The sequence below is a fragment of the Bos indicus genome, chromosome 5 (genome assembly GCF_029378745.1).
Source record: "Bos indicus isolate NIAB-ARS_2022 breed Sahiwal x Tharparkar chromosome 5, NIAB-ARS_B.indTharparkar_mat_pri_1.0, whole genome shotgun sequence".
Classification (NCBI taxonomy): domain Eukaryota; kingdom Metazoa; phylum Chordata; class Mammalia; order Artiodactyla; family Bovidae; genus Bos; species Bos indicus.
The window spans coordinates 110,296,340-110,318,550 of NC_091764.1; the positions used below are offsets into that span (position 1 = coordinate 110,296,340).

A 22,211-nucleotide genomic window follows, 5' to 3' on the forward strand; every position below is an offset into this window, starting at 1 on the left:
AGCCCCTCTCTCTTCTCAAAAGGTGGGTGCTGAGGCAGAGGTGCGGGTGTGTGAGGAGGACAGATGGAGCTGGGGCCGCGATGATGACCATGGACGGTTCTGAGCTCCTCAGCGGCTGGGCGAGGCCCCGGGCCCAGCCCAAGGGAGTCGCGTCTGGAGCGGGGCTGGAAAGGGGGTCCAGGCAAGGCCTCGTGCTTGGGAAAGGCCAAGGGGGTTGGAGGGGGTGGGTAATGGGACACAATGAGGTAGTCACACGAGGCGAAGGCATGTTGGGGGTGGGGGGAGCGGACACTGGAACACACACACACACACATGCTCGCACACACAACCAGCCAGACAATCGGGCCAGTGTGTCTGGGGCCTCGGAGCCCAGTGAATTAGGAGTTTGATAAGGGTTTTCTCTTTCTCTCGCTCGCCGGCCTTGGACAATCTCCCCCCAGTTTTCCTCGACGCCACCCCCGGCGCTGCCAACCCTCCTCCCCCCGCCTCCCTTCTCTTCCCTGTGCCCAGACTCTTGTTCGGGGCCTTGAAACAGTGAGCTGTCTTTGTTCGAAATACAGGTGAACGGCAATCATGTGATTAACACACACACACATAAAAAGCTTTTTAACAGCGCCCGCCCGGCCTCAGAGCCGCCCAGAGAGGAGCCACCCTGGATGGACAGAGGGACGGAGGGACGAGCATCCAGTCGGTTGTGTCCGGCTGCCCGCAGCAGTCTCCGACACCTGCTGCGGCCCGCCCGCTGCCCGTCTGCCTGGCATCCCTCGATCCCGGTGGGTCCCTGCTCATCCTTCCAGCCCTTGGTTCCTCCTCTTGAGGAGGTGTGGTGTCTGTGGCATCCGTGACTTGGCCTGAGACCCCCTTGGGGTGGGGAGGGGTGGTTACAGAGGGTAAGAAGCCAGGTGTGGGGTCCCACGACTCCCCTTTCGACTGCCTGCCTCCTCCCTTACCCCCACCCCCTTGGCCCAGCTGTGCCAGGATGGGGGTGGGGGTGGCGGTGGGCGCTCTGGGTCTGCAGAGAAGCCAGGCTGGACAGAAGAGTCTTCTCTCTTCCCCTCCCTCTGTTTCTGTCTCTGTCTCTCTCCCTCTGTTCCTGTTTCCAAGAGCTGTACTGGGCTCTCTGCTGAGAGGTGCTGGGTGAGGAAGGTGGGCCTGCAGGGGTGCGGGGCGGGGGGGAGTGCTGTCAGATGCTCAGGGCTGTGGCTGGGGGCGTACACTGTGCTGTGAACACACTGCCCACCATGCTGGCAACTCTTGATCCCCTCCATCTGTTGCAGGCCCCTGGGGCCCAGCTTTCCCCAGCAGGGGAAGGTGCAGGCCCCGTATTCATCCCTGGAGAGCAGGGGGTTTGGAGAGGGGGAGGGTTCCTGGAGGAGGACGATGAGGACACGGGGCCTCTGTCCTTGGCAGAACCAGCCTGGTGGCCAGCGCCCCCTTCTGCTCTTTTCCCCGCTGGGGATGGGAGGGGTCCTTGCCCTCTCATTCCTGACCCTCCCCCAGGAATGCTGGTGACCCCTCACCACACCTCGCCCCCCAGTCCCACGTATACCCATCCTGGGAGAGGTGTGGTGCTGGGGAACTCTGGAGCCTGTTCTCTCTCCCCAGAAGGGAGGGTATAATGGTAAGGTTCAGGCTGGCTTCCCTGGGCGGAGGCCTTTCGGGACTGGCAGGGTTTTTCTGGGATCCAACCTGGGTTCTGTGGAGCTGGTGCCAGATTTACTCCTGAGATGGGCCCCTGAGAGGAACAGAGCAAATGAAATTCTGTCCATCAGATGTAAAGCCCACTGATGACTCTGCCTGTTGGAGCTGCTTTGGGTCGGCCGTGACCCTTAACCCCTTAGCTCCCGAGCCCTCTCCTGGGGGGCACTGGTCCAACTTTGTGGAAGGTCCCAGTCCCTCATCTGTCCTCTGGGGCATTGGTTACGTCCCCCCACCCGCCTCCCAGATCCCCAGGTGAGATGTGATGGGAAATCTGCTGTTCAGCTGAGCTGGGGCCAAGCAGGAAGGCCCTTTAGCACCTCCAGGCACCATGAGGATGAGACCCGCATGGTTCAGCTTGTCCGTTCACTCCTTCTTCAGGCCTGAGCCCTGCTCCCACTTTCTGACCAGCTCCCAGCAATCGCCTCGAGCATTGCTTCTAAATCTTGCTGCACTTTAGGGTCACTGTGGCATCTTAAAGAAACACTGAAGCCTGGGTCCCCTACAGACTGGCTAATTTTGAATTTCTGGGCATGGGGGTCCAGAAGTGTTTGCTTTTTGCAGTGCCCTGGGAGGACTTGCTCTCCCTGACTGGGGTCTCTGGAACCCTGAGGCTGTGGTTACCCCCTGCAGAACCCAAAATCTCCCCGGAGAAGGGAGGGGGCTGGGCTCTGGACCCCTGAGCTGGAGGCCAGAGTGCAGTGACCCTGAGGTGTTCGGGGAGTTGTGGGGTGTGTCGGGGGAGGGACTGTGCATTGGGAAGGGGGAGGGCTGAGGGGCACAGGTCAGGGTCAAGGGTACAATACTCAGACAGAAGCTTAGCCTGGGAGAGTGTATGGTGGGGAGGGAGGCGGGCGGTGGGAGGTCCCCTACCTCTGGTCAGACATGTTCTTCGCGGTTCAGGTACAGTGGAAAGAACACTGGTCTTGGAGTCACGAAACCCTGCCACTCCTATCCATATGGCCTTGGGCAGATTATGCTGTTAACCTCTCACACTTGGTTTTTGCTTGTATAAGATGTTGAGCATTTTATATATCACTATATCCCAAGTGGATGGGAGAATTAAATAAGAATACACAGGCACAGAGCTTTTTGAATAGGTTAAATGTTCATTTTTTTTTTAAGTTTTTCTTCCAGTTTCACTGAAATCTAATTGACATACAGTACTGTGTAAGTTTAAGGTTGATAGCATAATGATTTGACTTACATACATCAAGAAATGATTATTACAGTTAAGCTTTGTGAATATTCATCATCTTTTATAGATACAAAATTAAATAAATAGAAAAAGTGTTATAAAAAAAAAAGAGTATGCAAGGAATTCCCTGGCGGGCCAGTGGTTAGAACGTGGCTATTTCACTGTTGAAGTCTTGGGTTCGAACCCTGTTTGAGGAACTAAGATCCCGCAAGACATGCTGCGCGGCCAAAATAAAAAACAAAAAGAATACACACACTCTGAATGTTTGGTGCAGAGTTGTTGTTGAGTTGCTGAGTCGTGTCCGACTCTTTGCGACCCCATGAATGCCTGGCTTCCCTGTCCATCACCATCTCCTGGAGCTTGCTCAAACTCATGTCCATCAAGTCGGTGAGGCCATCCAAGTATCTCATCTTCTGTCGTCCCCTTCTCCTCCTGCTTTCAATCTTTCCCACCATCAGGGTCTTTTCCAAGGAGTCAGCTCTTCGCATCAGGTGGCCAAAGTATTGGCGCATCAGCTTCAGCATCAGTCCTCCCGATGACTATTCAGGGTTGATTTCCTTTAGGATGGACTGGTTTGATCTCCTTGCTGTCCAAGGTGCAGAGTAAGTGCTCAGTAAATGATAATTAGAAAAAATAGTTTAGAGACTGGGAGGTGGGGGTGCTGTTGACATCAATTCAGGTGCACAGGTGTTTACAGAGCAGTGACTGTGGATTAGAGTCAGGAGTTTGTAATCTGCCTGTTGAATCCCAGAGTCAGACCAGGGCAGTGTGACAAGTGCTTCATGGGTGGGCCTCCCCTGCTGGTGGCCCCTCGACAGTGAAGACCACACTTCCAGAGCCCTCTGGACCGGCCCCACCGTGGACACCCCTGTCCTGGGAGCCTCAACAGTTCTCCCTACTCAGGTGCCATCCTTATTCTCCTTCTGGGAAGGAAACTGAGGCTCAAAAACGTTCAGTGATCAGCCCAAGCTCACGCAGCTAATGATGGGAAGGCCCGGCCTGGTACCCACAGTTTCCCCTCCAGCCCAGCCTCTGACCACTCTGCTCTGCCGCCGCCAGACCCCAGGCATAGCTTCCTGCCTCCTGCACCCCCCACCCCTCCCCGAGGCCTTTGCACTGGCTCTGTGCTTTCCCTCCCCCTCGTCGCTGTTGGCAGCCCAGCTCAGAGGCCCTCTCTTCGGGACACGCCTCGCTTGGAATTCTTTTCCTGTATTCCTTTCCCGCGGAGGAGAGGGTGATGGCTCCATGGCTGCCTCACCCCCTCACTGCACAGCCTGGCATCCAGGCTGATCTCCACCTCCTCCTGGGAGGCCCCCCTGAGGGCAGGGACATGCCTTCCTCTTGGTCTCGGCCCCTCCAGGCCCCAGCATAACTTCAGGGAATCTTCCCTGAGTGGACATGTCACCCAAGTTGGGAGCAAAAGATGGGGAAAGCTGGGGTGGACCGGAGCGGCTACCTGGAGGTGGAAGCCTGAGCGCGGGTGGGGGTGGCGGAGGGAAGGACGGCATTCCAGGCCTGTCCTGACAAGGGTTCTCGCCGGCCCTTGTTTTTGGTCCAAGCTGAGGGTCGCGGACCTGGGCCAGGAAGGCAGCTCCTGGGGCCTGTGTCCTCCTTGCCCTCCCAAGCCCGCCCACTCCGGGAACAAGGAAGCTGGGGCCAGTGCCCAGGGCTGCCTCGGGGCAGCTGGCCTCTGCCCTCTTCTTAGAAGCCCTCAGAGCTGCTCGTTCCTGCCATCCAAGCCCAGCTGCCGGAAAGCCCTTCCTGGTGTCTCCCCGAACCGCTCACGCTGTGGTGAACTTTTGTGAACATACCCTCTGTGTGGGGCGTTGGGCCAGGAGCTGGGGTAGGGAGGTGGTGGTGGAGGCCAGACCTGGCTTTGAGGAGCTCAGAGTTTGATGAGAGACCTGCATAGAAACCCGGAACCCTGGCATGGCCACGGTCCTCCGCGGCCAAGCAGGGTTGGGGCAGTCAAATCCCAGCAGAGCTGTGGGCCATGGGGTTGCCTCGGCCACTTTCTACCCTCTCTAGGCCTCAGTTTCCCCACCTATAGAATGTGGGGGCAGCTAGCTTATCTCCAAGGCCATTTCCAGATTCAGTAGCCCGTGAATTATATTTCAAAATTAGAGGCCAGTGCCTGACCCAGCGTTTCCAAGGTGGTGCCTCAGGGCGCTCTGTGTTCCCCAGGCATTGATCAGCTTCTCTTGAAAAGACAAGTTTTGTGGGCAACTGAGTTTGGGAAACACTGCTTTCCACTTTTTCTTTGTAGAGAGGCAGGGCCTTTGAGGGTGTGAAAAGCTCTAACTGCTATAATGAAGAGATGGAACTTTGTTTAAAATGCATACCCCAACTCCTCTTCCTCCTCACCCTTCTCCTTGCGGATGAGATGGAGATTGAATCGTTCATTCATTTTCCTAAGTCCTTTCCTCTGACTCTGGGCCTTTTCTCTCTTCCTTCCTTTCTCTTAAGAGTCAAGAAGAAGGTGCAGGTGCCCCCATGAGGAGCCTGGGCGCACCTTAGGGCACAGTCCTCAATCCCACAGAGCTCCACCACCCGCTGTCTCCCTGCCCCTGCACTTGACCTAAGCTGCAGCTGTATCTACTCTCCGCCCCCTCGCCATCCCCTTGTGTGACCCGAACCCAGCAGGCCAAGTCCTGCCCACAGAGCACCTTGCCTGTTGGCCAAGGCCTGGAGCCTCCCCTGTGTCCTGCCTTGGTCACCTTGCCAGCAGGACATCATCCCTGTGGGGTGCAGACCTGCGGGCTGAGGCTTTCTCACCTTCCTCCAGGACGCCTGGTGCACAGAGGTGCAGAGTGAGGCAAGTGATGACTTGATGAACAGACACGGGAGCACTGGTGTGGTGCTCTTGAGTCAGGCAGCTGTGAGTTCAAATCCTGCCCCTCCCTGCACCCACTTACTAGCAGTGTGTCCTTGGCAAATGACCTAATGTCTCTGAATCTGTTTCCTTCCAGGTCAGGGTGAGGATAAAACCAGTTAATGTATGTAAACACTTAGGACAGTGCCTGGCACATGACGGGGCTCAGTAAATGGCCGCTATTGTTATTAGCATCTCAGGCTCTGCCTCAGAGGGTGGCTGTCGGTTGACCTTGGGTTTGACAGGAGTCACTGCTTCTTGTCCTGCCCAAGTGCAGTTGTCCGATGTCCTCCCATCGGCAGGATCGTCATCCCATTGGACAAAAGCAGAAAGGGAAGTGGTTGGCCTAGATCACAGAACTATTTGGTCTTGGAGCTCGACCGCTTGGTCAGGACTTTTGGCCCCAGGTTTCCTGAAGACCCACCCTCTGCTGTCGGTAGGGTGATAAAGTGGGGCGAGTGCTCAGCTCGTGTTCAGGGAGCTTGTGAACAAGCTGGGAGTTTTTCCCTCGTGCAGACTTGCTCACACACCTTTTAGAAGAGAGAGGTGATGGGCTGAAGACAGTGGTGATGATGGAGGAAAGAAAGGATGGGTGGGGGGTACGGAGGGTGGCCTTATCACGTGGGCCCCTTGGTGTTGTCCCTGGAGGGGGTTGATGCTCTGGACAGCTTGAGGGGAGGGGCTTATCCAGGTTTCCCAGTTTAGGAGGTGACTGGAATAACTAGGTCTTCCCATTCCGGAGTCCCTGTCATTTCACTCTGTCATCTAGGAAATGGCCCAGGCTGTGGCTGCCAAAGAGCAGGAGACTGGACTGGGTGTGAATGGAGCCAGATGCCCATTGGAGGTTTGTGCTGTGAGTGTATCTCTCATCTGGCGAGTTTATCTCTGGCCCCTGAAAGTGAAAATGGATGAGCCAGTGGGATTTTAGTGTTCGTGTGTGCACTCTACGGGGCCTCCCCATGATAAGATTGCCTTCTTATCATGCCTTCTTTGTTGATGTCACTTTATAATGAGAAATGGAGCTGAGTGATGATGAGCGTGAGTGTGCGTGTGGGCTTAGTCGCTCAGTTGCGTCCAACTCTTTGAGACTACATGGACTGTAGCCCTCCAGGCTCCTCTGTCCATGGGATTTCCCAGGCAAGAATACTGGAATGGGTTGCCATTTCCTAACCAGGGGATCTTCTTGACCCAGGGATCAAACCCGTGTCTCCTGTGTCTCCTGAATTGCAGGTGGATTCTTTACTGCTGAGCCACCAGGAAAGCCCAATAAGATTGAGACTCAGAACCAAAGAGACCAGAGTTCAAATCCACTGCTAACCAGCAGTGGGATCAGGCCAGTCACATTATCTTCCTGTGCCTCAATCTGTACTTCTGTAAACCAGGGGATCTTCCCAACTCTGGGATCGAACCCAGGTCTCCTGCATTTCAGGCAGATTCTTTACCCTCTGAGCCACCAGGGAAGCCCCCAAATGAGCGTAGCACTGCCTACCTCATGGGAATGCAAAAATGAGAGAGACGAGGACTGGCAGGTGTTTCGCATGGTGCTTGAGAATGAAGGCTGGCGTGGGCATGGCCTTCTCTAGTCCTATCTCCAGTGTCAGTTGATGTCCAGAAGTTTCACAGTCATGTTGGGTGGAATAATGCCTTGGATATAATGCACCGAGGAAAATCTCTTCCCTTCCTAGGGTCAAGAGTTGCATTTACTGCAATAAGAGCAAAGGACTTGGCACAGCCCTGGGGTGCATTGATTCAAGCAGGAAGTATAATATATCCTTAAGGCTGCCAGGCATGGGGATTTTTGTATCCAGGTGGCAGGTTGAGAAGTCAGACTTTGAAAGTCTCCTGTTCTGGGCTAGAACCCTGAGCAGAAGTCTTAGTAGCTCAGCACCTTTAGCACGGGCTGTGGGAGAAGCTGCTCCCAATTCCGCCCCGGTCTCGACTCTTGCTGTGTGACCTGGGGCAGGTCAGTCGCCCTCTCTGGGCTCTCTCATTACTTCATCTGTCCAATGAGAGAGCTGGCCTCTAAGATCTCTGGGGGGACTTTCAGATTTGGGGATATGGAGGTTGTATAGGAAAATGCCCACATCTGTTTTTTTTTTTTTTTTCTCCCTGAGGCATCTGCTAAGGGCTGGGCATGTAAGCACACAGCGGGTGCTCAGAGTGTGCTAGTTGAATCTCATTGACCAGGGAGAGAATCCATTGAGAGCCCTGCCCTGCTTCTCCTTTCCCCAGAGAACCGGTCCACTGGTCCAGTCACAGCATCTCGTTAGCCCTTAGGGGGCAGGACCCATGGTTCACTCTCCGCAGTCAGCAGTTCATTCATTTGTTCTTCTTAATTTTTTTTTTTTTTTAATTTTTGAGGAATCCCAATTTACTTATTTTTATTTTATGACTAATGGTTTAAAAAATATTTATTTTAATGTATTTATTAGGCTGTGCTGGGTCTTAGTTTCGGCCCTTGGGATCTTCAGTGGTAGCATTCGAATCCTTACCTGCAGCATGTGGGATCTAGTTCCTGAATCAAGGATCGAACCTGGGCCCCCTGATTTGGGAGTGTGGAGTCTTAGCCACCAGACCACTGGGGAAGTTCCTCATTCATTGGTTCTAAAACACACAAATGCCACAGACACACATGCACGCAGGGAAATAAAATCTTAGATTACAGACAGATCAAATGAGTATTTTCTTCTTACGCCTCTGAGAAAATCCCAAATCTTTAGCCTGGTCTGGCATGACCTGCCCCACTTTCACCCCGAGACTCCAGCCAGAGTGTCCATCCTCTGCTTTCCTCAACTCAGGCCTCCAAGTCCCCACAAATGCTCTTCCTTCCCTGAACTCACTTCCACTGTCACCTTGCTGGCTTCTTCTTTGGGCTCAACCTAAAGTCTGCAGAGTCCCTGCCCCAATCCTCCAGGGTCCACTACTCTTTCTAACAACCCCTCAGCCTTTTCCTTTATACTATTCACGACAACTTACGATTATACATTTATTGTGGGATTAGTCATTCTTTTTTTTTTGTCTGCCCTGTGTGGCTTGTGGGATTTTTAGTTCCCTGACCAGGGGTCGAACCTGGACCCTCTGCAGTGAAAGCAAGGAGCCCTAACCACCAGATCTCCAGGAAATCCCTGGTATTGTTTCTCCTCCCACAAGGATGTCAGCTTCACGAACCTCTGGGGATCAGCTGAGCGCCAGGCACGCCAGAGGGGCCTGATGAATGAATGAATGAATGAACACACACAGCCTCATGGAGAAGACGGGAATGGGGGAGGATTAGAGGAGAGCAGGGAGGCCGAGGATCAGAGCGGGAGACCTGCCCAGGGTCTCTCGAGTGATGCAAGCGTGTGTCTTGATTCCAGTCCAGTGCTCTCCCTCCTTTCGGAATGCAGGGCACCTGGAGGGATAGGCTGGATAGTCTAGACACCTATCTATCAGGGCTAGATCTATCAGGGATATCAGGGATAGTCGGACACCAAGCCCCTGAGGACCTAGGGAAGGGGAGGAGGGAACAGGGCATCTGAGCCAGCTCCCCCGCCAGCTCCACCCCTTCCCCCAGCAGGCAGGAAGGACAGGGCAGCTCTGTCAGCTTCAGACACCACCGCCCCAGGGGACCCAGCCCTGAGCCCAAGGAGGCTGAGGGAAAAAACCAGGGGTGTGTGTGTGTGCGGGGGGACAGGAAGCCCCGGGTCTTCCCCTCCTCTCTCCTGCCCCACCCTCCACCCCCATCTCTGGCTGGAGCTGGCAGCCCCAGGCCTTGGCACTAGGGGGCTGGGGGTGGGGAAATGGGGGAGAGAAACCCCATTCTGGCCCAAAGCCTTCCTTCCCCCTCCCCATTTGATTTCTGGCTCTTTGACTGCCCTGGCTGCCCCTGGAGAGCTGGATCCGGGGCCCTGAGGGTAGTGGGACAGAGGGAAAGGGAGACGGCCCTGCCCGCTTTAAGCCCTTCCTGTGTGCCTGGCACTGTGTGGACCACCCTCCGGCCCCTGGGCTGGGACCTGAGAGGCCTCACTGTGAGGCCTGGCTCTGCAGGGAACTGCGGTGTGACCTTGGGTGGGGCACAGCCCAGCTCTGACCACCAGCCTCACCCACATCTGTCAGTGTGGCCCAAAGCTCATCGGCAAGCTTGTTCTAAATACTGATTCCCAGGTCCTAATTTGAGCCGTAGATTTGGGTGGGATTTCTTTTTCAAAGCTCCACTGTGATTATGCTGTAGCTGGTGGGGGAACTATTAGAATAGAGGGTCTCGGAGGCCCCCATCCTCAGCCTCAAAGCTCCTGCCTCTTGGTCAGGCTGGGCCCCTGGACTTCCATGGTGCCCTCCTCCCTGCTGTGTCCTGAGCAGGCATGGCTTGGGCCCTTGGAAGCCAAGGGCCGAGTCCTCCTGTGTGGCGCTGGAGCACTGGAGGTGTGCAGGCTACGGCGGCCCAAGGGGGCTTCGTGGGCCTGCGGGAAACGCAGAGGAGCCTGGGAGGGGCCTGAGCAGTGCAGCCAGGGCAGCCCATGTCCCCACCCCCTCAGCCTCTCTGTTTCCTCCTGACCTTCGCTTTTCCCCCTTTTCTCTTCTACTGCCTCATCCATGGCCCTGTTTTTCTGTCTGCCTGGATTTCCTTCTCTCCCTCCATTCATTTCAGTTCAGTTCAGTCGCTCAGTTGTGTCCAACTCCTTGCGACCCGATGGACTGCAGCACACTAGGCCTCCCTGTCCATCACCAACTCCTGGAGTTTACTCAAACTCATGTCCATTGAGTAGGTGATGCCATCCAATCATCTCATCCTCTGTCATCCCCTTCCCCTCCTGCCTTCAATCTTTCCCAGCATCGGGGCCTTTTCCAAGGAGTCAGTTCTTCACATCAGGTGGCCAAAGTATTGGAGCTTCAGCTTCAGCATCAGTCCTTCCAATGAATATTCAGGACTGATTTCCTTTAGGATGGACTGGTTGGATCTCCTAGCTGTCCAAGGGACTCTCCAGAGTCTTCTCCAACACCACAGTCTGCCTGGATTACCTTCTCTTCCTCCATTACTTCCGGTTTTTCCTCTTTCCATCTGCAGACCCCTCTCTGGGAGGCTCCGTCATTTTGACCCCAAAGGTGTGGTTGTGTCTCAGTGTCCTTGCCTTTCTGGCTCTCTCTGCCCCGCTGGCATCTTGTCTGTCCTCAGCTGGGCGGCTCTCTCTCTCTAGCACCTGGCCCTGCTCTCAGACGCTCATCTTTCTCTCTGTCTATTTCTCATCTTTCCCCACCATCCCTCACCTGCTCTGTCCCTGTACCAGGAGGTGTGTGTGGGGGTAGGGTGGGGAGGGTGTTGTTGCCAGGGGTCAGAGGGTCCTGGGAAAATGAGAAAGATGGGGACAAGCAACTTAGAGAGGCTGAGATTTGTACAGAGCAGCTCTTGAGGCTGAGGGTGCAGGGCCTCCTGTCCCGACCTTCAGGGTCCTCCGCACCTGGCTCCACACCACCTCGCCGGGTCCACCGCCGTGCCCTGGGCCCCCTGCTGCTCCCTCAGGCCTGTGCTAGGACTGTCTCCCTCTTGTTTCCAGAGTCACCACCACTGCCTCTAGGGCCCTTCACCACTGCACCGAGTCTGGGAGGTGGACTGGTGGGAGATGGGGCTGGAGGATGAGTTGATGAGTTCGGGCCTTCCTGGTGCCATCCTCATTGAGTTAGACCCAGGGATTTGTACCTGATCCTGGGGCAGGAGGCAAAGGTTGCAGATACTGGTGGCAGAGCTGGTGTTTGGATCCATTTGTGTGTTAGTTTTCCAGCGCCCAGAGAGTCAAGCTGATTTGCTTAAGGTCACGCAGCAGGCCCATGGAATTGGGACAGCGGTAGTGGGATGGTGGAAGGTGGAAATGGAGGGGAATGGGGAAGGGAACAGTGTCTTGGTCCAGAAGCCAGAGACTTGGGGACAAGGCTGTGCCACGGACTTCCAGAGGGATGGGACCATGGTCTCCTCCCTCTGGGCCTTAGTTTCCCCATCTGGGCAGTGAGGGCTGGCCTCGATGGCTGGCGCAGTGTTTCCCACTCATTGTCTAAACTGGTAAGGGTGGGGGTAGGGTAGGAACAGGAAAGGAAGAGATGGTGAGTTTTGACTCAACAGACCAGTTCCTCCCTGTCCTCCAGGCTTGGAGGATCAAAAGAGGCCACGGGCACCTCTTGTCTCTCCTCAGTGACCTGCCAGGACAGGTGGTGTCTGGCCTCTAGTCCTGTTAACCCCCTCGAGGCCAGGGCGGGGCCAAGGGCGCATGCCTTCCAGCTGCCCCTTGAAGGAGCCTCTCTGGGGACCGAGACATGAGGCTGGCCCCAGAGTGGAGGCCATAGACCCTGGACCTCCCACACTTCGGTGGAAAGGCCTTCTGCCCACCAGGGTCTGGCAAGAGCCCTCAGGGGAGGGGCTGGGGTCAAGCTCCCCCGGGAAGGTTGAGGTGGCCCTGCTCTCCCATCATGAGGATGTCTTTCCAGGAGCTGTGGGCTGTAGGAGCCCTTGTTTCTCCTCGACACCCTTTCTGCACCCCACCCCCTCCCGGCCCCCTGGCCCTGGGCGTGGGGACATGCAGAGGAGCAGCCAGGAGAAGGGTTAAGTCAGAGACTCTTGGGATGGCTTTGGCCACGGCTATTCCTCCGGGAGAGGAGAACAAGGGGCCCATTCTGTGTGTGGGAATTAATAGCAAAGAGTCATCTGGGGTGTCATTCAAGCCCTGATCGGCTCCCAGAGGAATGCAAGGGAGAGAGAGAGAGTAAAGGAGTTGGGGTGGGTGGGGGGGGGGTGGAGATGAGGCCTGAGGCAGAGATGTCAGAGGAAGGGCAGCAAGGTCCGGCTGGGAACCAGAGCCGGCCCTGGCGGGAGGGTCCACCGCCCTAAGATGAAGTCCTGCTTTTCGTCACAGATGTGCCCCTCAGCCTGGAGACCTCCCCCACACACGCTGCTCCACCTTCCCTCGCCAAGCGTCTGCTCCTTCTGTCTTCCCTCTCCCAGAATGGCTGTACCCTGTACCCCCACGTGACTGTCTCCCTCGAGCCCTGGAGCTCAGCCCGGGCCGTGGGCCTGTCGGGGCGGGCCTTCGGGCCTGCTCTCCGGGCGGCCCCGGTCACGCCCGCATCTGCCTGAGGGTCCCTGGTGCGGCCTTCCATCTGGGAACAGCCCCGTGGCCGGTGCCGTGGAGTGCCAGCCTGGGCTCCCGAGTGGTCCCCTCTGTCCCGGGGTCCTGTGGCCTGGCTCCGGGTCCCGTTCGGACACATTCCTGCCTGGTGACAGCAGGCACCTTTGGCCGCGTGCTTGTGGAGGGCACCGGGGCACTTAAGTCACCACAAGGCTGCAGCCTCCCCGCTCTCTGCCAGCCTCAGCCCGTGGCCCATGGGCCTGCAGGCCTCCGAGGCGTCCTGAGTGTCATGGCCCGAGGAAGGGCCTTGGGGAAGGTCCAGGTCAGACCCCTGCCTGCCCCCTGGGTCACGTATCTCTCAGTCCAGTGCCCTGACCCCACTCCGCCTCCCAGGCCACTAGGCAGCAGTTGTGAGGTTCGGGGCATCAGAGCAGGGGACCTGCTTCCTCCTTGTGTGACGGGGGCGGAGCTCCTTAGTCTCTTGAGCCTGGGGGGGTCTCGTCTGTAAATGGGGTCCTGTAACACTCACCTGACAGCTCTGTTGTGAAGTGAGAGAAGGTAACAGGTGTACAGCGCCTGACACAATAGAGGCTGCTGAGTGCTGTTGTTGTTTGTATTGTGATTATCATTATTTTTGGCGGTCTGGTGACATCCACTGCCCTTGGCTGAAATCCACTCCAGGCAGGCTGCGTGCATCTTCTTGGGTGAGTCTTAGGAATCCCATGGTCGCCGCTCCTGGGCTGTGGTTTCAGTGGGGGTGAGGTTCCCAGCCCCCGAGCCTCCTGGTGCCAGCATCATTTCCACACCTGGTGACTCACCCTGTGGGTCCTGCTGGAACTTGGTGCCTCTCCGCCTGATAGCCAGGTGCGGGGACAGAGTGTGCGGCCGCTGTGGGAACTCTGGAACGCTCTGGGCCTCTGTCTCTCCTCTGTAACAGGGCCAGCCTCCTCACCGTGGTAGCCTCTGGGCATGTTGAAGCTGAAGGGATCTTAGTTGTCCAGTCAGATCCTCTTAGGGTAGAGGTGGGAAATGGAGGTTCAGGAAAGAGGTCTTTCTGAGGGACTGAGAGCTGAACAGAGCTCCCAGGCCCCTCTGCGTTGGGCTGGAGTCTGGACTTCTGGGTCCTGGCCCCAACTCTGCCTTGAGGAGCCAAGGGGGCCTGGAAAATTCCTTACCCCTAGCTGGGATGGAGAGAGGGTCAACTGAAGGAAAGGAGGGGGTGCCTTTTGCAAACTGTGAAGTGCTCCATATTTGGGAGGTTCTCAGGAGGGCCTCTTGGGGCCCCGCTGGCCTAGAGGTCCAGGGAGGAGGGCAGCAAGTGGCCAGGCCTGTCCCTGTGCTCTTCTGAAAACCCTGTGTAGTGGTCTAGGGTCCAGAGGCTGCTGCACTGAGGCCCCTTCCAGAGGGACAGACTCGACTGGTAGGGCAGGTGGGGCAACCCAGGAGTTCCCTGCCCAGCCTGGGAGGTGGGCCCGGTGTTTGAAGGTGACATTCTCCAACATCCTCAAAGGGAAGGGCAGGCAGATGACGTCCCACTGTCTCTGCTCTGGGCTCAGTCCCTGTGAGGAGCTCACAGCTCCTTGACCATCATTCATTCAATCCCATAGACCTTTCCTGAGTATTAGGCATGGTGCTGAGTACTAATGGCATTCATTATTTTAGTTCTAGTTCTCAGCCTGGTGCTCAGCTCATGTACTCAGGAAAGGTCTATGGGATTGAAGTGGGTGATGGTTGAGACAACCTCTCCAGTGGCGGGATGAAGTGTATAGCTGGAGGCAAGGTCTGCAGCTTGCCTGGAGGCACAGTGGTGGACGTGGAGTGAGTAAGGAGCGATGGTGGGCCCTGTGGCCAGCAAGCGAGGGGTGGGGAGGGATGTTGAGGACAGTGAGTCAGACAGTCCTGAGTTCATGGCCTCACTCTGCAAGCTCCTACTTGCAAACCAGCTCCCTGCTCTGAGCCTCAGTGTCTTTATCTGTCAAATGGGGATAATAGGATCTATGTCACAGAGTCGTCCTGAGGATCCAGAGAGGTAACATGTGCAGGCTCTCAAGGGCATGCATGCTGGACACTCACACGGTGTGATGTGAACAGAGGTCTTTGGAGAGAATGGATATAAATTACAGAAATATGTTATAAAATTATAGTTGACAGGTACAGAAGTAAATGCAAGTTGCGTTGTCTTAGATTCATAGAGACGAAAGATAGATTTTTAGGGGAGTTCATAAATTTACCCATTCTGTGGACAGTGCCTGAGTGCCTGCTCTGTACTTCTGGCTGCTGGCCTTATAGAGAGAAATTAGGCACTGTGTTGACACTGAGCTTCATGGTCCTGAGAAGGACATAGGTAGATGAACACCTAATTCACTGCACCCGATACATGGGTAGCACTGGGCGGGGAATCATCTTAACTATTGGGAGGAAAGGCTTTTTTTCTTTCTAGTTTTTTTTTTTGCTGCACTCTGCAGCATTGGCATCCTAGTTCCCTGACCAGGGCTCAAACCCACGCCCCCTGCATTGGCAGTGTGGAGTCTTAACCACTGGATGGCCAGGGAAGGACCCGGAAGGCTTTTTATCAACCCATAAAATGTTTGAGAGCTAAAGAAAAAAACCACCAGCTTCAAATTATGTAAAGAACCAAAAAAAAAATGGGGAAATTAATCAAAATTTCAAATGAAGAATTACAAACATCCTTTAAAAACTTGTTTAAAGCCAAATGATTATATTTAGTATGTAACATGAATACATTTTAATGTGTTTGATTATGCTGTGGGATCAGTCTGGTACCGACGAGGGTGTGATGAAATGATTCTACACACCAGGAATTGAGAGTGAACTTTAAAAAACACTCTGGGGACTTCTCTGATGGTCCAGTGATTAAGAATCTGCCTGCCAATGTAGGGGACATGGGTTTGATCCCTGGTCCAGGAACTGAGATCCTATATGCTGCAGGGCAACTAAGCCCATGGGCCACGACTATTTAGCCCAAGCACTGCCACTACTGAGCCTGCATATGCCAACTACTGAAGCCCATGTGCCCTTGAGGGTGCTCAGCAAAGGGAGCTGTCTGACTGTCTGGGGCAATCAAGGAGGACTTCTCAGTGGGAGTATTGATATTTGGGGCAAACCTGAAAGAGAGAAGAGGGGTTGAACAGAGGGAAAAGCAGCCTAATGGTAACTGAAGGAGCTGCATGAGCAAAGGTGCAAAGGAAAGCATGTGAAGAATTTGGGAGAAGACCGAGATGTTTTGGTTTTAGGGTACGGTGGACAAGCGGAGGTCCAGAGTGGCACTAGGAAGGTTGGCAGGACACTTTATCTGGAGGACAATGGGAGCCAAGGAGAGTGTTTAGGAAGGAGGAGGGGTGGTGACGTGGTCAGACTTCTTTTTTTTGGCTGTGTTGGGTCTTTGTTGCTGTGCACAGGCCTTCTCTAGTTATGGTGCGTGGGCTGCTGACTGCGGTGCCTTCTCCTGTTACAGAGCACGGGCTCCAGGGCACATGGGCTTCAGTAGTTGGCAGACGCAGGCTCAGTAGTGGCAGTGCTTGGGCTAAATAGTTGTGGCCCATGGGCTTAGTTGCCCTGCAGCATATGGGATCTCAGTTCCTGGACCAGGGATCAAACCCATGTCCCCTACATTGGCAGGCAGATTCCTAATCACTGGACCATCAGAGAAGTCCCTAGAGTGTTTTTTAAAGTTCACTCTCAAAGCATCATGAAAGATGCATGCTGTGTGGAGGAGATGGAGGTGCTAGAAGAGAATAGAGGCAGGAAGGCCAGTTGGAAGGCTGAGGTGTTAATCCTGGTGAAAGATGAGGACTTTGCTGGGCAGGGTCAAGATGGGGAGAGAAGAGGAGGAGAGATGTATGAAGTAATCAGGCAGTGATTGGAATGAAAGATGCTAGAAACAGGTGTTATACCAGCACCTGCTAGTCTCCCAGACTTCTGTGGGTCTGACATTTTCATGGTGTATCTCCTGGCTGAATCCCCATGAGAGGAGGCGGGCTTCTCTTAACGGAAATCTGCATTGTGTGATCCTTCAACTAACCATAGTCCTATGTGCCCTGAATTTTAAAAAATGTCAAAAAGGAAAAAAAAAAGCCCACATGTAAATGATATACAGACAAACTAGAAAATATAGAGAAGCAAAAATAAGAAAGTAAAACTCACTCTTAATTCCATCCTTCAGAGAGTGGTAACAGTTTGGTATAAATGTGTGCGACTAAGTGTACATCTGAATGTTCCTGTGTGTCTGTCTGCCTGAGCAGTTCAGTGCACAGTAGATGGGCTCGTCTCTAGGTGGAGGACAAGGTTGATGTTTGGGGTTAAGCTCTGTACCACGAGGCTCTGAGTGTTTGGGTTTCCATCAACTTCACGGACAGCAAGCTGTTCTAGAAAAACAACTTTTTGCTCACTGCATCTGTCAGAGACTGAGAGAAGCTGGATCAAGTTCCCTATACTTTGTTGTTTTTTTTTTTTTTAATATACATTTACCCGTTCACTTTATTTTTAAATTTAATTTATAAATTATTTTTTGGCTGCATGGCACTTGGGATTTTAATTCCCCTGCTGCTGCTGCTGCTAAGTCGCTTCAGTCGTGTCCAACTCTGTGCGACCCCATAGACAGCAGCCCACTAGGCTCCTCTGTCCCTGGGATTCTCCAGGCAAGAATACTGGAGTGGGTTGCCATTTCCTTCTCCAATGCATGAAAGTGAAAAGTGAAAGTGAAGTCGCTCAGTCGTGCCCGACTCTTAGTGACCTCCTGGACAGCAGCCTACCAGGCTGCTTCGTCCTACCAGGGGTCAAACCTCTGCCCATTGTGATGGAAGTGTGGAGTCTTAATTGGACCTGCCAGGGAAGTCCCCCTTATTCTTAGCATACTTCAATTTCTCTTTGCATCTTCTATAGTTTCCATTTTACAGATGTTGACACTATGTTATTTGGTACATAAATATTTATATTTTTATATCTTTATTGTGTTTAGTGTTAGCTTTGTAAAGTCTACTTTCTCATCATTTTTAATGGTCTTTGACCTAAATTTAACTTTGTCAGATCATAAGGTTGCAAACCTTGGTCATCTGTGTTTTCTTGGTATGCCTTCACCATCAGCAAACAAATATACACTATAGATATTTAAACGTTTGAACTCCAGAGGCCAATAGAACTGAGTTGGAATCCTGATTCTGACACTTGTTGGATGTGTGACCACTGAGTCCCTTAAAATTTCAAGTCTTCATTTAAAATTAAAAAAAACATTTACTTATTTGACTGCATTGACTCATAGTGCATCACTCAAGATCTTTCACTGTAGAGCACGGGCTCAGTAGCTGCAGAGCGTGGGCTTCTCTCTAGTTGTGGTGGGCAGGTTTAGCTGCACCTCGGCATGTAGGATCTTAGCTCCCTGCCCAGGGATCGAACCTGTGTCTCCTGCATTGGAAGGCAGATACTTAACCACTGGACTATCAGGGAAGTTCCTAAATCTTCATTAAAAAATTTTTTTAAAGTAATTTACTTACCTGGCTGAGCTGGGTCTTAGTTGCAGCATGCAGGATCTAGATCCCAGACCAGGGATCGAACCCGGCCACCTGCACTGAGAATGCACAGCCTTAGCCACTGGACCACGAGGGATGTCCCCAAATCTTCATTTTTTATGAAAGAGACTCATAACAACTACACAGGGTTGTTGTGACTGAAGGAGAAAAGTCTGGCATTAAAAATAAAAGATTGTTGTGAGTGGGCACCCACAGGCTCAGGGCCTTGTGCTGAGGGCAGTCCGGGAATTCCTAAGCAGCCACTTCCAGGGCCCATGGGGCATGAGCATATTCACATGCAGAACTGATCACAGTGCCAGGTGGGGCACCCGGTTTCTACAGGAGTGGCCAGGGGAAGGGCTGCTGGAGCACAGAGGATGGAGACAGGCAGCCTAAAAGTCTTCGGGGAAGACCGAGGGCTCGAAAAATCTGGAAGGAACTTGGATTTTACCAGTCACAAGTGCTCCATTTTTCAGTGAATTAAACAGAGCGGTTCGGAGAGGGCCAAGGATACGTCTGAGGTCACCAGTGGGAAGCAGCAGCTTGGGTCCTTGAACCTGAATCCTGACTTGAGGTCCAGCACCCAGCACCAGGCACCCCGGGACCTGGAGCAATATCACAGCAGGGACTGTGTCTTCGGTAGGTGCCCCCCCCCGACCCCTTCCTCACAGGGTCCCCTGACAGCACCTGTGCTGGACTGCACCTGGGTGGGGGCACCTCCTGAGGGGGTGGCAGGTGGAGGGGAGCAGGCGCGGGACAGGTCAGGCCCTGAAGAGCGGGCAGGGTGGCTGCCGGGCAGGAGGGGCACCCAGCTGCAGGGACTGGAGTACTGACTCGTGAAGATGAGCGGAAAAGAGGAAGGCCCAGGGCTCAGACGAGGTGGGAGAGGTGCAGGAGCCAGGGTAGCAGAGAAGGAGGAAGCCGGAGAACCCGGTGGTCAGAGTGGGGGGGCGGGGTCAGACCCAGCTCAAACTGTGGGGCAGCCCCAGTGCCTCCCAACCCTGCTTCCACAACCGCAAGAGGAGGGTGGGGGCGATGCCTCCCGGGGGTCCTGGTTGGGGGCAAAGGGCAGAGCTGCTGCCATGGGTCCTCTGGTTCCCAAGAAGGTGGGCCCAAGGCCCTCTGCGCCTTCCAGAGACCGTGCACACAGGGCCTGTAAATACTTGCTGAATAGTGAACTCACAACTGCCTGAATGAGGGGCAGAGGGAGACTAGTTCTAGCCGAGGCCAATTTCTGTCCTGAGGACTTTGAGAATTACAGCCCTGTCGGCTCCCCGTGACCTGTGGGCAGGATTGAGCCCCACTCAGAGGGTGGTCTGTGTGCACTCCACTTACCTGCAGGGCCCTGCCCCCTTTCTAATGAAGACATTTGTTTTGTTTTGTTTTTTTTAATCTTATGAAGAGCTTGCAGTTATTTATTTGCTCATTTATTTGCCATACCACGAGGCATACAGGATCTTCGTTCCCCGACCAGGGATCGAACTCCCGCCCACTGCAGTAGAAGCACAGTCTTACCTCCTAGACCACCAGGGAAGTCCCAAGCCATTTATTTTTCTGGACCCTTCTACTCTCCCTCACGTTCCTCTTGGACCAAGGCAGAGAGAACACCAAGAGGAAACCAGGAAGGGTTCTGATTGTTGTTGTTGTTGTTGTAAGATCTGGTTCAACCTCTGGAATTGGGGTGGGGGCGGGGCCGCTGGCGTGGTTGGGAGGAATCAGGTTGTAGCTGTCAGGTGTGACCAGAAGCTGTGACCTGGTGAGCCGGCCACTGGGGAGGAGATGACAGAGCACTGGCTTAATAGCAAAGCTCTGGAGTAACTCTGGGCATGCTTCACCTCCCTGTGCCTCAGTTTTCCCATCTGTAAAGTGGGGAGAATTATAGCACCACTTCTGGAGGTCACTATGATCTATGAAAAGCACTTAGAACTCCTGGAATGTAATAAACATTCCTTTAACAAACATCTATGGAACACCTACTTGGGATCCTCAGATTAAATCAGGGAACTATACCAAAAGCACAAACTCCAATTGAGGGAAACAAACAAAGCCCCAAATAAGTGACTTCTATATAGTTTGATAAGGCGAAAGGGGTGTCACAAGTAGGGGGAAGGGTGGCCCATAGCTTTAAGCAGGGCCATTAAGGCGGGCCTCACTGAGTGAAGGCCTGAGGTTTCCGGGGTAGTTGAACATAGGGGTCTCCGGAAAGAACATTCCAGACAGAAGGAGCAGTCAGGGCACAGGTAAATCAGAGGACAGGCAGATTCCTGGCTGTGTTTGTTTTCCCTTTTTAAAAATCACTGTGTTTTAACATCTTTATTGAGGTGTAGCTAACATACAATGGGCTTCCCAGGCTCAGAGGGTAAAGAATCCACCTGTAATGTGAAAGACCTGGGTTTGATCCCTGGGTTGGGAAGATCCCCTGGAGGAGGGCATGGCAACCCACTCTGGTATTCTTGCCTGGAGAATCTCATGGTCAGAGGAGCCTGGTGGGCTGCAGTCTATGGGATTGCAAAGAGTCGGACACGACTGAGCGACTAACACTAACATACAATAAACTGCACGTGTTTAAAATGTGCACGTTGGTGAGTTTTGACACATCCGTATACACGTGTGAAACCATCACCACGGTCAAGAAAATAGCATACCTGGGGACTCGCCTTCCAACACAGCGGGCCTAGGTCCTGTCCCTGGTCAGCCTCACTGGGTCCACCTCCTGTCCTCTGGCTTCCCTCAGCGGCTTCCTCACCGGTCCCCTGCTTCTGCCTGGCCCCTCAGGCCGGTCTCAGACCTCCTCACTTGCTGCTCCTGTCCCTCCAGTGCTCAGGCGCTCTCCCCACCTTAGGGCCTGTGCCCTCCTCCTTCTGCCCGGTAACTAAGCCAAGTGCTGCAGGGATGAGCCCTCGTGCCGTGAAGACCTGATGCAGCAAAATAAAATTGTGTCCTGGTCCTTTAAAGAAAGAAAATAATATATTCATCACCCACAAAACTTTCTTTCTGTCCCTTGGTCATCCTTTCCTCCATTTCCACCCTATCTCCAGGCAACCATGATCTGCTTCTGTCCCTGTAGATTAATTTGTGTTTTTAGAGTTGTATGTAAATGGAGTCATATACTCTTTTTTTTTTTTTTTGGCTTGGCTTCATTCACTCAACTTAATTGTTTTGAGTTTATCCATGTCACTGTGTGTATCGACAGCTTATCCTTTTTATTACTGAAGAATATTCCATTGTATGTATAGACCACAGTTTGTTTATCCGTTCACCTGTTGATGGACGTTTGAGCTGTTTCCAGATTTTGTCTATTACAAATAAAGCTACTGTGAACATTCATGTAAAGTCCTTGTGTACATGTGTTTCCATTTCTAGTAGGTAAATACTAGGAGTGGAATGTCTGGGTTGTGTGCAAGGTGTATATTTAACTTTTTAAGAAACCATCAAACCATTTTCCAAGGTGGTTGTACCGTTTTACATTCTCCCTGGCAGAGTATGAGAGTTTGACTTCCTCCGCAGACTTGGTATGGTCAGTCTTTTTTTTTTTAATTAAAAAAATTTTTAAAGTTGGCTGCTCTGGGTCTTCATTGCAATGCACGTGGGGTTTCTCTAGTTGCAGACCACAGGCTCTAGCGTGCCTGGGCTCCATAGCAGTGGCATGAAGCTTAGTTGCCCTGAGGCACGTGGGATCTTAGTTTCCTGACTTGCGTCCTCTGCATTAGATCAAACCTGTGTCCCCTGCCTTGGAAGGCAGATTCTTAACCACTGGACCACCAGGGAAGTCCCTGGTCAGTTTTTTGAAAAAATTATTTATTGGCCACGCCAGGTCTTAGTTGAGG

The 22,211-nt window shown here is 53.5% G+C and overlaps 2 long non-coding RNA genes across 4 annotated transcripts; one reads left to right on the forward strand and one right to left on the reverse strand.

Moving 5' to 3' along the window:
* Positions 1–520: 520 nt before the first annotated feature.
* Positions 521–21,717, forward strand: LOC139183245 (uncharacterized). The gene is made up of 3 exons (XR_011566836.1): positions 521–773; positions 18,861–19,023; positions 19,787–21,717. It is a non-coding gene; the product is annotated as an uncharacterized lncRNA (long non-coding RNA).
* On the reverse strand, positions 2,520–13,972 carry LOC139183242 (uncharacterized). 3 transcript variants are annotated; one of them, XR_011566833.1, is made up of 3 exons: positions 13,389–13,951; positions 8,261–8,372; positions 2,520–7,471 (listed from the first exon to the last, which is right to left on the reverse strand). It is a non-coding gene; the product is annotated as an uncharacterized lncRNA (long non-coding RNA). The 3 variants fall into 3 exon arrangements; XR_011566832.1 differs by having other exon boundaries at positions 2,522–7,449; positions 13,389–13,933; XR_011566834.1 differs by having other exon boundaries at positions 2,528–3,482; positions 7,258–8,372; positions 13,389–13,972.
* Positions 21,718–22,211: the final 494 nt, after the last annotated feature.